This window comes from Rana temporaria, chromosome 2, assembly GCF_905171775.1.
Source record: "Rana temporaria chromosome 2, aRanTem1.1, whole genome shotgun sequence".
In the NCBI taxonomy this organism is placed as follows: Eukaryota; Metazoa; Chordata; class Amphibia; order Anura; family Ranidae; genus Rana; species Rana temporaria.
The window spans coordinates 90,288,650-90,305,003 of record NC_053490.1 but is presented as its reverse complement, the minus strand read 5'-3'; positions in this window follow the sequence as shown (position 1 = coordinate 90,305,003).

The window sequence follows — 16,354 nt, the reverse complement described above, 5'->3', positions numbered from 1 at the left end:
TGGAAACCTGTCTGCTAGGCCAGGAAACCTGTCCGATAGGCCGTACACACCACCGAACATGTCCGATGAAACTGGTCCGCGGACCAGTTTCATCGGACATGTTCGGTCGTGTGTACGGGGCCTTAGAATCGTCACACCCTCAATACCTGAAGGTATAACAAATCTTAACACCTGAACGCAGTTTTGTGTTAGTAAAACTGTACATTACCACCACTTAGGGCCCTTTCACACGGACGTGTCCATGTACAGGCTCCGCTTTGTTGGAGTGATCCCCGCTGAACAGGCAGAAGACAGGTCGGTCTCTGCACTAGACATGTGCAATTCGTTCTGTTTCTAATTCGTTTTTTTACGAAAATTCGGAAATTCGTGAATTACGAATTTTCGTATTTACGAATTTTTTATTTACGAATTTTCGGACTTCCGAAAATTTTGAATTTAAGAATTTACGAATTTTCGTATTTCCGAAAATTCGAATTTTCGTATTTCCGTTTTTTTTACGAATTTCGGAAATTCGGATTTTCGGAAATTCGGAAATCCGAAAATTTTTCGGATTTTAGAATTTTCGAAATTCCGAATTTTCGAATTTTTCAATTTTCTAATTTTTCCAGGTTCGAATTTTTGAATTTTCGAATTTTTGAATTTTTGAATTTTCGAATTTCCGAATTTCCGAATTTTCGAATTTTTCAATTTTTCATTTTTTCAATTTTCGAATTTTCGAATTTTCGAATTTTTCAATTTTCGAATTTTCGAATTTTTCAATTTTCGAATTTTCGAATTTTTCCAATTTCGAATGTTTCAATTTTCGAATTTTTGAATTTTTCAATTTTCGAGTTTTTCCAATTTCGAATTTTCGAATTTTTCAAGTTTCGAATTTTCGAATTTTTCAATTTTCGAATTTTCGAATTTTTCAATTTTCGAATTTTCGAATTTTTCAATTTTTCCAATTTCGAATTTTTCCAATTTCGAATGTTTCAATTTTCGCATTTTTCAATTTTTAAATTTTCGAGTTTTTCCAATTTCGAATTTTCGAATTTTTCAATTTTCGAATTTTCGAATTTTTCAATTTTCGAATTTTCGAATTTTTCAATTTTCGAATTTTCGAATTTTTCAATTTTTCCAATTTCGAATTTTTCCAATTTCGAATGTTTCAATTTTCGCATTTTTCAATTTTTCAATTTTCGAGTTTTTCCAATTTCGAATTTTCGAATTTTTCAATTTTCGAATTTTCGAATTTTTCAATTTTCGAATTTTCGAATTTTTCAATTTTTCCAATTTCGAATTTTTCCAATTTCGAATGTTTCAATTTTCGCATTTTTCAATTTTTCAATTTTCGAGTTTTTCCAATTTCGAATTTTCGAATTTTTCAATTTTCGAATTTTCGAATTTTTCAATTTTCGAATTTTCGAATTTTTCAATTTTCGAATTTTCGAATTTTTCCAATTTCGAATTTTTCAATTTTCGAATTTTTCAATTTTCGAATTTTCGAATTTTTCAAATTTCGAATGTTCACTTTTCCAATTTCGAAATTCAAAAATTGAAAAATTCGAAAACGGAAAAATTCGAAAATTCGAAAACTGAAAAATTCGAAATACGAAATTTCGAAAATACAAAATTTCGAAATTTCGAAAATTGAAAAATTCGAAATTTCGAAAATTGAAAAATTCGAAATACAAAATTTCGAAATTTCTCCATTTTCGAATTTTAACAATCACTTTTCCAATTGAAATTTCGAAAATTGAAAAATTGAAAAATTCGAAAATCGAAATTTCGAAAATTGAAAAATTCGAAATTCGAAATTTCGAAAATTGAAAAATTCGAAAAATGCGAAAAATTCAAAAATTCGAAATTCTAAAATTGAAACATTTTGAAAAATTAGAAAATTCGAAAACTGAAAAATTCAAAATTTCGAAAATTGAAAAATTCGAAATTTGAAAATGGAAAAATTCGAAATTTGAAAATTGAAAAATTCGAAATTTGAAAATTGAAAAATTCGAAATTTGAAAATTGAAATTTCGAAAATTGAAAAATTCGAAAATCGAAATTTCGAAAATTGAAAAATTCGAAATTCGAAATTTTGAATTTCGAATTTTTCAATTTTCGAAATTTCAATTTTCAAATTTCGAATTTTTCAATTTTCAAATTTCGAATTTTTCCATTTTCAAATTTCGAATTTTTCAATTTTCGAAATTTTAAATTTTTCAGTTTTCGAATTTTCTAATTTTCGAATTTTTCAGTTTTCGAATTTTTCAATTTTTGAATTTCGAATTTCGAATTTTTCAATTTTCGAAATTTCGATTTTCGAATTTTTCAATTTTCGAAATTTCAATTGGAAAAGTGATTGTTAAAATTCGAAAATGGAGAAATTTCGAAATTTTGTATTTCGAATTTTTCAATTTATTCGAAAATTGAAAAATTGAAAAATTCGAAAATTAGAAAATTCGAAAACTGAAAAATTCAAAATTTCGAAAATTGAAAAATTCGAAATTTCGAAAATTGGAAAATTCGAAATTCAAAAATTGAAAAATTAGAAAACTGAAAAATTAGAAAATTCGAAAACTGAAAAATTCGAAATACGAAATTACGAAAATACGAAATTTCGAAAATACAAAATTCCGAATTTCCGAAAATTCTTTTTTTTTTTCGTTTCATTCGTTTTTTTGCTTTTTCGGAAATCCGAAAATTTCCCGAATTTACAAATTTACGAAAAAAGCAAAAAAACGAAAAAAAAAAAAAAAAACATTCAAAATTTACGAATTTCCGAAAAAATAAAAAAAACGAATGAAACAAAAACGGAAAAAAATTATTTTTCGAATTTCCCGAATTTACGAAAAAATAAAAAAAAAGAAAATAACATAAACGAAAAAAACGAATTTTTTGGCAGTGCACATGTCTACTCTGCACACTGTACAGGAATCGACCTGCCAGAGCGCCGCTCTCCTCTATGGGGAATCGGATGAAGAAGGACCGTAGAGTCCGTTTTCATCCAATCCAATCCCCCAGACAGATGGAAAATAGGGTTTCCATCCGTCACACTTTAGCGGATCGGAGGGAGTCAGATGTCAGATGGCATGTCACCGCTAACATCCGTGGCTCCATAGACCTGCACGGAGTGTCCGTTCCTTGTTTTTTCACCTGAATTTAAAAAAAGGGGGGAGAGTGGCTTTGTGTGGGATTTAAAGTATATCTAAATCCAGAAACAAAAATGTTATATATTGCAGCTCACCAGTCCTTAGATGTGGCGGCTAATGTAGAATTTCAAAAGGGATGGACAGCCGCACTCCAAGGAAACTTCAAAAGTTGTCTTTATTGGTAAAAATGGGCATGCATCACAAAACACAGCAAAAGGAAGGGACAGCCGACGCGTTTCACACTATTTCAGTGCTTAGTCATGGCTAGATGTGGCGGCTGTATTCGTTTTCTGTGTTAGGCCTTTTCTCATCCAGGTAATTTGTCCAGTAACACATATTTATCTTTGCCTAGTAAACATAATGAGATTATTAGACGAATGATTGCAACTAAAGTACGAAAATTATCGTACGATAGAATAAAAATTCAGAAGTGATGTAATGTATTTGCATTGTATTTTCGGCCACAAACTGTACTCATTATACGAAAATCTTACAATTTGGTACCGTGCGAGAAAAATTTGCGTGTTTGTCCCTTTGGAAATTTTCAGATGACAGCTGTGTACTAACGATTAGATTATCGTACGATCACTTTGAAAGCGGTATTTTTTGTACGATATTCTGATCATGTGTACGGGGCTTAGGGATGTCTCCTATCTAGTAAGGGCAACAGATTCACCTTTGGACAGCAGCACTGTCTGGAGAGGGTAGTGTTGGATGGTCTACATTTAGATGGACTTTCCATAGGTGACCAACAAATTAAAGCATAACTAAACCCTTTTTTTTTTAATACAAAACATATCATACTTACCTAGTATCTGCAGTTGGTTTTGCACAGATAATCCTCTTTTGGGGTCCCTCATCAGCGCTAGTAGCTCCTCCTCTTCTCGAGTGCCCCATCGGAGAAGCGCTCTCCTATGGGACACCCATGCGGGCGTGCCCCCGAGTCCTGCTGCTACATCTATTGACACAGAAAACAGGACTCGCCCCACCCCCCGGCGCCCGCATCAATGGATTTGATTGATAGCACCGGGAGCCAATGGCTGCGCTGCTATCAATCTATCTAATTAGGACACAAGACACCAACTAGAGCTGGTGCGCTCGACCCGGGGAGAAAAAGACCGGGTTCAGGTGAGTAAAATGGGGGCACTGGGGGCTGCAGCATGACAGAAGGTTTTTCACCTTAATGCATATAATGCATTAAGGTGAAAAAGCACAAGGGTTTACAACCCCTTTAAAGCTACACTGCATCTCAAGCTCCATACACAGGGGAAGAATGCCAGGAGACATTTGCTGGTCCAAAAAATACTGTGTGTATGGCCCCGTACACACGACCGAGTTTCTAGGCAGAATTCAGCCAGAAACTCGGTCGGAGCTGGATTCTGGCAAGAAACTCGGTCGTGTGTACACTTTTCAGCGAGGAACCCGACGAGGAACTCGTCGGGCCGAAAAGAGAACATGTTCTCTATTTCCTCGTTGTTCAATGAGGAAAGTCAGCCCGCCGAGCTCCTCGGCGGCTTCCACACTGAACTCGACGAGGAACTCGATGTGTTTGGCACGTTGAGTTCCTCGGTCGTGTGTACGGGGCCTCTGTCAGTCTGTCCAACAGAAGCCAGCCGGCTGGCTTCTGTCGGACATGCAAGCTGAAAAGCCAGCAGAGAGTGACTCCCCATCAGCACTCTCAGCCAGTGGCCAATGGTGAACTTTATAAGTTTGAAAAATTAATCTAAGAAAAAAATAATAATAATAATGCAACCACCACATGAAGGTCTGGCTCACACTGGGATTGCACAGGAACGTGTGCATGTTCTCATGCGATTCTAGCGCATTCCTATGCAGTGCAATTTTGCAGCCCATTCCTTTGAAATCACATGGGAATGTGGAGAAAAACTGCACTGCACCAAATCGCAGGGTACTGTGGCACCCTGCAATTTAGTGCTTGCCAATGCTTTGCATTTTGGGTGCTGTTAACAATGCTTTGGAATCTGCTGCAGATCGCAAAGGTGGGGAAAACGCACACAGAATGCGCCTTTCCAGCACTACAGCAAATGTTACATTTTTGCTTTTGTATTTAGATACAATTTAGGCTTCATAGTTGTAACCGTTTCCTCTCTTGAGAAATCTGTTTGTGTAAACTTGTTATAGGATTGCTTTTATAAGGCAGTAAAATCACTTAGATAATATGCAGAGTGTCCATTCATTACTGATATAACACAAGCCTGGCAGGCGGATTGGCACCAGGATCTTGGCACTGTGTTGTTTCAGGGCAGAACCTGCTTGCTTTTGGACTGAGAAACTCCCAACCAGGGGCAGACTGACAACTCATGGGGCCCCCAGGCAATAGGAGATTATGGGGCCCCTGGGCAATAGGAGATTATGGGGCCCCCGGGCAATAGATTATGGGGCCACACAGTATACACATACAGTATACATACACAGTATACACACACAGACACACAATATACACACGCAGTATACACACACACAGTATACATGAACACACAGAATACACATACACACAGTGAAAAGGTACTGGAGATGATCTTGGGATTTAAAAAAAAAACACAGATTTTTACATACTGTCCCTGGTTTTACTGAGGCTGACATCCCTGATGGGGCACCATGTGCTCCAATGGTCAATCCGCCCCTGCTCCCAACACAGAAAGAGGTAATTGTGCACATTAGGGGTGAATTCGTATTAGGGTTCAGATTTGGAAAGTTAGGTTGACATAAAATTAATAAAAAAGCAGTGTAGCACAACCAAAATCTATCATATGCTAATAAACTATACTACAAAAAAAAATTGAATATTCCAATAAACTCAAATTATACAGGTACAACAAAAATTATGTTTACATTCCAAAATTGTGTACAATCAAACTTTAAAACCCAACTAAGAAATAGTGCGCTCACCACTGTGTCACTGTTATGCAAATGAAATTGATCTGTATCTACACCACTGTATAAGTGATTGGACTTTAAGGCCCCATGCACACGAGACGCTGCTAAACTCGAGTTTAGAGGCATTTGGGCATTTTTTTCAACTGCCCCTGAACACATTTAATGTTATCCTATGTGTCCATGCACACGATCACGTTTTTTGGCGTTTCAAAGCAGTTGGGTTTAGGGCCGTTTTTCCAAACCCAAAATTTTGGGTTCAGAAGCTTTCAGCTTTTGCGTTTTAGACGCAAATCGCGGCAAAACGCCGCTAAACGCGGCACAAATAGTTTGATTCTGAGCTTGGGGAGGGTCTACAGTGTTTTGGGGATAAACGCTGACAGCCGCAAATCGCGGTAAAACGCTGCAAAACGCAGCGCAATTCGCGGCAAAAACGGGCGTTTTAAATGCCGGTTTTTGCCTTTGAAAAGCTGAGATTAGAGGCGTTTGTAATAGCGTCTCGTGTGCATGGGGCCTTAAGTTGCATAACATTGGCACAGTGGAGTTTGCACTATTTAATGATTGAACTTTAAAGTTTGATTTTACACATTTTTTTGTAATTTACAGTATTTATTTAGTATATGTGGTTGCGTTACACTGCATTTTTATTAATTGATTTCATTGTTGAGTGTTGTGAATTCACTCAATTGGTGTTAGCTGGAGACATTACTTTAAATATTCTAATTATTTTGAGCATAGGTCACAAATGCATTACTGTGGTTGCGCTTATTGATTTTTTTTTTTTTTTCAAATATAAGTTTTATTTTTTCAATCAAGAAGGAACAGAGAAAAACAGTGAAAGTACAGCACAGTACAAAATTTGAAAATTGACATATACAGGCATATGGGTGGCATAGCTCCAATCCCTACTATGTTGCGGTAGGAGACCACTAGGCCCGATGTGAGTGCCAAGCATGACTCAACCTTGAGCCCTGAAGTACCACCAGGTGGGCCTAAGTCATGCCACACACTGACACGTCCTGTACCCGGATCCAGGCCCACACCATTAATCTAGCACTTAACATCCCTTAATGCCCTACACCTGTCATTTGTGCACATTTCAGATCAAGAGAGAAGAGTATAGAAAGAACGGGAAAAGAGAGAAAGAGATTGAGGGGGGGGGAGGCCCGAGGGGGTCGGACCACACAGACGGTATGCCGCTTACTCCAATAGTTTCTCTTTATCCCTCAATTGGCCAGCATAGCAATCCCTTCATCGGAATATATAAACATGGACCAAGGTCGCCATGTTCGTGAGTGTTGTTCCTGTTTATCTTGAGCCGCCTGGACCAAGTCCTCCAGTCTTCTGATCTCCTCCACCCTACGCAGCCACATCGCCACAGACGGAGGGCTAGTGCTTTTCCACAGAAGCGGGATGCACGCCTTGGCTGCATTCAAAAGATGTCTCACTATCGATTTTTTGTACTTGCGAGCCGGAAGTGTAGTGGCATGTAGCAGGACGACAGCCGGGTCATCTGTAATTTGATGGGCAGTGACCTTTTGAATGACCATGCGAACTGTCGTCCAGTAGTGCTGCAGTAGGGGGCAGGACCAGAAGAGGTGAAGGAGTGTCCCTTCTCCCGTCAGGCATCGCCAGCATCTGTCTGAGGTAGCCGGAAAGATCTTATGAAGTCGACTGGGAGTGTAGTACCACCTGGTCAAGATTTTATAATTTAGTTCCTGAATCCTTGTACAGATAGAGGATTTCAAAGAGAATCCAATAATTGATTGTTTCTGGATTTCGGAGAACGAGCACTGCATGTCCGCTTCCCATTGAAGCAGAAAATGCAACACGGGTTGTTCCACCGGGGAGTTTAGTATATCATAGGTTTTGGATAAAACGTTAGGTATCACCCCTTCTCCACTACAGTACTCCTCAAATATTGTCAGGTCCCGGTTGTGGAGCGCCGGGTAGGTTATCGAGTGGAGGAAATGATGTAGTCTCATTGCGTTCCAGAAGGGAAGTCGAAACCGGCCACTATCGTTGGTCAGCGCAGCTACTGTGGGCCATTGATTGTCTGTCAGGAAGTGCCGGGCTTGGTCTCCTCCCGACGTCTGAAGTGTCTCAAAAGCCGTCTCACCTAGGCCGGGGGGGAAAGCAGGGTTCCCTAGAATCGGGTACAACGGGGATTCCCCGGTAGAGAGAGCGTTTTTAAAAATCATCGAGAAGCCTATCTGGATAGTAGTGCCTATCACCGGATGTGATTTCAGTTCTGAGGGCAGCCTGTCACGCTTATTGATTTTGTATCACATGGTTAGGTTGAAGGGTCACTAAAGAATTTATTTTTTTTAGCTAAATAGCTTCCTTTACCCTAATGCAGTCCTGGTTTCATGTCCTCATTGCTCGTTTTTGCTCTGATGTTGCTGTAATCCTTCTCTGTTCTGAACACATCCTGGTTGTCTGTTTCCTGATGAAAAAAGTCATGGGAGCTTTCTCTCTGTGGTCACTAATCAAGGAGGTGTGATTACTGTGTGTCTAAAGACCCTCAACACCAATCAGTTTCGTTTTACAAACCATCACTGCCCTGTATTGGCTCTGAGTCTCTGTACATCACAGAAGGAGGAAACAGCATGCAAAAACAAAACTGAAACTGTAGGTACATTATATGATTGATTTTTATCTATTTTTAAAAGGAATCAGTTAACTATGTTTCCTTTACAACTCCTTTAAGCTTTTGGGGCATTTTAAAGTAAATACCATTTACAAATGATTGTAAAGCCACAATGTTGTTTTACCTTCATGCATTCTATACATAAAGGTAAAAAACCTTCTGTTTGCAGCAGCTCCCCCTAATAATTACCTAAACCCCCTCTCGATTCAGCGATGTCCACGAGAGCCTTGCCTCTCCGGGACTCACACTCCACACTTGGCTTTTGGCTCCTGCTGCTGTCAATCACAGTCAGTGAGCCAATCAGGAGACGGAGGGTATGGCGGCAGGGATGAGACACGGCTCCACGTGTCAATGAATACACGGAGCTGCCGCTAAGGAGCAAGCTGCTTGTTGTGGGGGCACCTGGCAGAAGGGAGGAGCGAGGAGTGCCGGTGGAGGATCCGAGAAGAGGAGGATCGGGGCTGCTCTGTGCAAAACCACTGAACAGAGCAGGTAAGTATAACATGTTTGTTATTTTTAAAAATGCAAGGCTTTATTAACGCTTTAACTGAATGACATTTAGTTGTCTAAAGCACTATATATCACAAAACAAGTGGCATTTTTCTTAAATTAAAGTCTCGTTTTCATTCTTTTTACTGCGTTGTTGCATCTTGGTTCTACTGATCTCCTTCAGCCTCTTTGAAGCTACTTTCTGTCTATTCCAGTGATGGCTGCAAATCTCAGGGTGGGTCTGCTGATGGTGACAAAAGTGGGGGATGCCTACATAAAATATTGTATACGTGTACTTAAAGTCTCCATCAGAAGCCCATGTGACAGGGTTTTATCCCAGGAGCACAATTCGGAGGCAGGGACAGAACGTTCTTAAAGCGAAGTTCCACCCAAAAATGGAACTTTCGCTTTTAGAAACCCTCCGGTGTCACATTTGGCACCTTTCGGGGGGGAGGGGGGGGGGGGCAGATACCTGTATAATACAGGAGTTTGCACCCACTTCCAGGGAGAGACTCCCATTTCCCGCTCCCTCCTGGGAAACACACTGGTTAAAACAATGCAAAAATCATTTGTAATTGGCTTCTCTGGGTTGCTGTACACAGGTCTTTATTAAATACATGCCTTTGTGTTTTTACTGTTTACAACACAATCATTCACATCAGCCCTGTATTCCCCATTTCAAGTTTAATTATTTTTTTTATGTTCCTTGACTACTGAAAAAACATCTTTGCTCTCCTAGAACCGAAACATGATTTGTAGAGTTCCATCTAATTGTGGTTTTCTCATAGTCCTCAATAATTACAGGCCTGTGGTGCTATTCAGAAAAAGGAGCAATTTTGTTAATTGCTTTGATGTTTTGCCCTATTGTCTTGCGGGCAGTTTTAATGACTTAATTGGATGCCTCAGTCTGTCCTCTGTGCGGAGAAGTGTCTATAATAAAGTGGCGTGAACAAAGGCAGAGAAGTCTGTGGCCCAAAGGTCCGATTCACACAGGTGTTCCGTTATCTCAACTCAGACAACTGTATTTTCCCTGCTTGAAATATGACCTTTGTAGAATGACACATTTTGTTTATTTGTTCCTCCTTTCTATAGCTCACAGCTGTTCCAATTTAAAATCCAAGGGCTTGGCAATGTGGGAATGCTTTGACTGAGGGGTTCCAGTGCCAGGACAAGGCCCTCCAAAGCCCAGGGAGAACCTGCCAAACTGCTCTCCTCCCCCCCAAGATGTATAAGCATTATCTTTTAGCCAAACCCCCCCACCCGTAAAAAAAATTATCTAAACACTAATCTGCATCTTTACCCATAAAGCCCTGTAAACATGACCGGGATTGCCGGTGGTATAAAGTCCGCCGGGAAAACTGAGGACCTACTCAGTAAGTTTCCCTGTGTACACACGGCCGGGTTTCCCGTTGGAAAAACTGCGGGAAGAGCTTTGGCTGGGAATCCCAGCCGTGTGTATGCTCCCTCGCAGAGTTTTCCCATAGCAAAACTGTCGGGAAACCCGGCAGAAAAATAGAGAGCAGGTTTTGTATTTTCCCGCCGGGATTCCAGGCAGTTTTCCTGTCGGTAAAACTGCGAGGAAGCATACACACGGCCGGTTTTCCCGGGCCAAAAACTCTCCTGGCAGTTTTGTTTGTGTGAAACGCGTCTACGTGACCTCGTGTTGGTGTCTTTGGTGTTATCACTTTGAACAATAAAAGGCAATCGGAATTCCTGGATGTGCAGCCATTTCTTTTCTGGCAGTTTTCCTGGCAGGAAAACCGGTCGTGTGTACGAGGCTTAAGAGTAAATTCCCCAGACGGAAAGGAGAATTGAGGAGCAGGAACAGGAAATAAGCGCCTTGAAAAAACAAGTAATGACCTTGACTGAAAACCAGAGACTGGCGGTATATAGGATTGAGGATCAGGAAAATCGCAATAGGCGACAGAATCTTAGAATTAGAGGGATTGTAGAAGAAAAGGATGAGGACCTCAGAGACACCATGAACACAATCTTTAATCCTCTATTAGAGAGAGCAGCTGAAGCTAAGTCCCTCAAGATCGAGAGAGTCCACCGGGTGGGGAATCCCCAACAGATAGAAAGATACGGTCCAAGGGATGTGGTGGTTCGTTTCAGGAATTATGTCGATAAAGCAGAAATCTGGGGAAGGCTCAGAGGAAAACCTCCCCTGAGACATAGAGACATTGAGCTACAAATATTTTCAGACTTGTCTAAAGAAACGTTGGCTAGAAGAAGACACTTGAAACCCCTTTTGGACCTCATGCGGGTACATAATATAAAGTATCAATGGGGCTTCCCGGCGTGCCTCATAGGCATAAAAGGGGGTAAAACAGCACGATTAAGGTTCCCGGAGGAATTGAACGATTTCTGCTCTAAAATGGACATACCGATACCTGAACTCCCTGATTGGGTGGATTAGTCGGGTACAGCTTAGAATGGGATCTCGGGGGGGGAGACGGGGGGGGGTCAGGGGAGTATCTCGAGCACCACCACGAATGAGGAGCCAAGGATGAAGGCAAAGAGTCTTCTACCAGCGGCTCCCAGGCCAAGAGTGGGCCAGGATGGGGGAGGGAGGGAGGGGGGGTGGGAGGAAAATGGGGGGGAGGGGGGTTGGGGAGGGGGGGAAGGGGACCATCTGAACGACTCCATAAGAAATTTCCTTAAAGTGAAAAAAAAAAAAAGAAGGCTATATGACAGAGTTTAAATTCCTCTCTTATAATGTAAAAGGTTTAAACTCTTACAGTAAGAGACATAAAATCCTCAGCGAATTAACACAATATAAAACAGATATTGCTTATTTACAAGAGACCCATATCACATTGGAGTCCAATATAAAGTTGTATTCACCAGAATACCCTGTGTGGTATTATGGAGACACAATTTCATCGCGATCCCGCGGGGTTGCGATAGGGTTTGCTAGTAGAGTCCGATTTACATTGGTGGACAGACAGACAGATCCCGAGGGGAGATTCCTGTTCTTAAAAATAAAACTAGGTGGGGAGGTACATACCTTGGCAAATGTTTACGCTCCAAACGTGAATGCGGTTAAATACATAAGCAAAATCCTGAGAAAATTAAAAGAATTTGAAGAGGGCCACGTAGTTTTAATGGGAGATTTCAATTTCTGCATGTGCCCAAGCCTCGATAGTACGTCTGGTGTACAGGGGACTAATCGTGAACATCTAAAGACATTGACAAGACAAATGACACAAAATCAAATGGTGGATGTATGGCGAATCTTTAACCCCAAGGCTAGGGATTACACATATTTTTCACCTGTACACGGGACGTACTCGAGGATTGATTACGTCCTCGTCGACCATAGGCTCCTGGAGAGTGTGATCGAAGTAAGGTGTGAGATCATGACGATCTCCGACCACGCTCCTATAACCATGAAAATAGTTACCTCTATACAAAAAGCTTCTCCACCAGAATGGAGATTGGATGAGAGTCTGTTGGGAGACGAGGATGTGGTCGAGAGGATACAGAAAGAGCTGGAACTCTACTTCCAGGAGAATGATAAGGAGGGTATCTCAAGAGCCTCCCTGTGGGACGCTCATAAAGCTTACATTAGAGGGATTTTTATTGCAGAAGGGATAAGGAAAAACAAAATAAGAACAAATAAATTAAAAACGTTAAGGGAGGAGATTCTTAGGCTGGAACAGGAACATAAATCTCAGGGGCAAAGGAGGGAAACACTCCATAAGCTAATTATAACAAGAGACGAATATAGAGCCCTGGCGGAACAAGAAACTAGGAAATATATAGACAGGACAGAGAGAGAAAGATATGTTTGGGGAAACAAACCTAGTAAAAATTTGGCTAGAATGGTAAGAAAAAAGAAAACTAGGAATTTTATTGAAAAAATCAGGAACGGGAATGGGGAATTAGTCTACGCTACAAATAAAATTGCGGAAGCCTTCCGAAGCTACTATGGAGAATTATATGGTGTCCAACAAAAGATCAGGGACCCAAGTGAAAAAAGGGATAAGACCAGGGAAGTATTACAGCAAGCCAATCTCCCGAAACTAGAAGAGCACGAGATAGTAGAAATGGAGAAATCTATAACGGAGCAGGAAATAAGCGAGGTACTAAAAACCATTCCTAAGGGGAAGAGTCCTGGGCCAGATGGCTTTTCGTCTGCGTATTTACAGAAGTTTAGCACTATTTTAGTGCCTAGACTCTGTCAATACTTTAATGGACTGGGATCAGATTATGAGATGAGTAGAGAGGCATTAACAGCAACGATCACGGTGATAAAAAAGGAGGGGAAGGACAATACGACCTGTTCAGGCTTCCGTCCTATCTCGCTCCTGAATGCGGATACTAAGTTGTACGCGAAAATTTTGGCTGAACGAATGAAGGGAGTGATGACAGACATGGTCCATCCAGACCAGGTTGGATTTATCCCGGGAAGGGAGGGTAAAGATAACGGGGTCAGGGCTCTTCTTCTTCTCCAACAGCTGAGGGAAAGAGGGACCCCCGGTCTGCTCCTGTCAGTAGACGCTGAGAAAGCGTTCGACAGGGTAGACTGGGGGTTCCTGATACAAACACTAGAAGCTATAGGACTAGGCCCAAGGATGATAGGGTGGATCAAAACTCTTTACCAGCACCCATGCGCTAGGATAAAAATAAACGGATCCTTATCAGCCCTTTTGGAGATGAGAAATGGGACTAGGCAGGGATGCCCTCTGTCCCCCCTCCTTTTTGTGATAACATTAGAACCCTTATTGGCAATGGTCAGACAAAACCCAGAGATATATGGAATAGAAGTAGGAGACGAGGAGCATAAACTGGCGGCTTTTGCCGACGACGTTTTATTTTTTATACGTAGCCCAAGAGTCACCCTCCCAAATTTAATAGCTACTCTAAGACAATATGGGGAGGTCTCCAACTTCAAAATGAACACAGCGAAAACGGAGATTCTGAATGTCAATATCCACAAAGAGGAAGAACAATTCCTACGGAAGAAATATAGCTTTTCATGGCAGAAAGAGATAAATTATCTGGGCATTAAATTGGCAAACACCCTTAAAAAAATGTATAGAATAAATTATATCCCTCTGCTAGACGAAATAAAAAAGGAAATTAAAAATATTTATAATAGACCTATTTCGTGGTTTGGAAGGATTAATGTTGCGAAAATGATTCTGATTCCTAAAATCATATACAAATTCCAAATGCTCCCAATTTTTCTACCTCCACCATACGTTAAAATACTAAATTCCCTTATTATGAATTATATTTGGAACAACAAAAAACATAGGATTTCGGCCCAAACCTTAAAACGGGCCAAAGATAAGGGGGGTCTAGCGGTCCCAGACATTAGAATGTATTATGACGCTTCGGTTCTCTCAAGGGTTATAGAATGGGCTAAAGAGTCACAGGACAAAAGATGGATAAGTATTGAATGTTCACTAGCTAGAGCACAGTTAGGGAGATTGATTTGGAACCCACCACAATTTAGACATATACACACGTCAGCACATGCAATCACACATAACGCTTTGAGGATCTGGGAGAGAGTACACAAACAATTAAAAACAAAATACAACTCGCCTTTTATAGATCTAAAAGAAAATAAATATTTTGCACCAGGGACAAGGGAAGTAGGTGGTAAGTGGATAGGAAATAGAGTTCAGTTAAAAGATATAACACTACAAGGTAAAATAATGACATTTCACGAAATGAAACACATGATAGAATTTAGGATGATTGACGAGTGGAGGTACCTGCAGTTGTCATCATTCGTCAAGCATCTTCCACATCCTATACGGTCACGGGAGGAGTACACCATATTGGAACAAATGTGTAGCACTAAAACCTCAAAAGGGAATATTTCTAAAATATATAAATATTTGCAAAAAATGGACGAGTCGGATACGTTAAAATACATTCAAAAGTGGGAAAGAGACCTTAATGTCCCAAGGGGAAAGACAACCATGGGAAGAATCTTGAATTTAACTCACACCTCGGCGGTTGATGTAAGAACCGCGGAAATGAACTTTAAATGCCTGACGGGATGGTACGCCACTCCAGACAAAATGAGTAAATTTAGAGATGGAGAATCAGAGGAATGCTGGAGAGGATGTGGGCACAGGGGAACGATGGCCCATTTGTGGTGGAATTGCCCTAAGATAAAAATTTATTGGAAAAAAATCCTGTCCCTGATAAAAACCATAACAAAAAAAGAAGTAGAAGATAACCCATGGGTAGTCCTTTTTCATGGGGGGGAGGGGCCAGTGAAAGAGTATAAAGCCTCACTGATCCCCCACTTGTTGAACGCAGCGAAACGCTTGATCCCGCTAAAATGGAGGGAGCCGGATACCCCACAAATGTGGGAGTGGATTGACTCGGTTGAGGATACATATAGGAGGGAGAAATTGAAATTTGGTATAGATAAAAATAAACAGGAGTGCAAGGGCAGATGGGTCTCTTGGTTAGAATTCAAAAAATCTTGGAGCTGTGCAGAAAACCTGAATGGATTAGAAAGATAGTCGGAACAAAGGGAATAGTCTCTTCAGGTGGAGTCGTGAGATGGTCGGGGGGGCGGGAGGGAGGTCGGGGCAAGGGGAGGTTGGTATATATTTTTTTTTTTTCTTTTGGTCCACTAAGGATAAACACATTTTGTAACTCTGTCTCGGTGTTAAACGCCTTAGTCCCAAGTAGAGGGGCAATGAAATGATGTGCACAATTAAAGGAAAAGAGAAAAAAAAAAAAAAAAAAAAAAAATAAGATATAAAAAAAAAGCAGAATAGCATGCATAAAAACAGGTATATAAACCACAAATGATGCAATACCGGAAGTAGAGACAGAATTATGAATAAAATCATGACAAGTCTCTTGCTGTGGTTAGTCTGAGGTGGAAAAAAAAAAAAAAAAAAAGAAAAAGAAAAAAAAAAAAAAAAAAAAAAAAAAAAAAAAAAAGAGTAAATTCCCCCTTCTCCCAGGACAAATTTGCCCCCTCTGCTGAAATCCTCCCTCCCAGTGCAAATCTTTGCCCTCATCTAAAATCCTCTCTCTCCTCAAATACCCCCCCCCCCCCGAGTACACATGCTCCCCCCCCACTCCAAGACCCCCTTCCCAGCACAAATCCCCCCTCTCAAACCCCCCTATTAATCCCTATTGGCACAAACCCCCCCTCAAAAAATATTTCCTCTTCTAGCACAAACACCCCAAATCCCACCTCCTA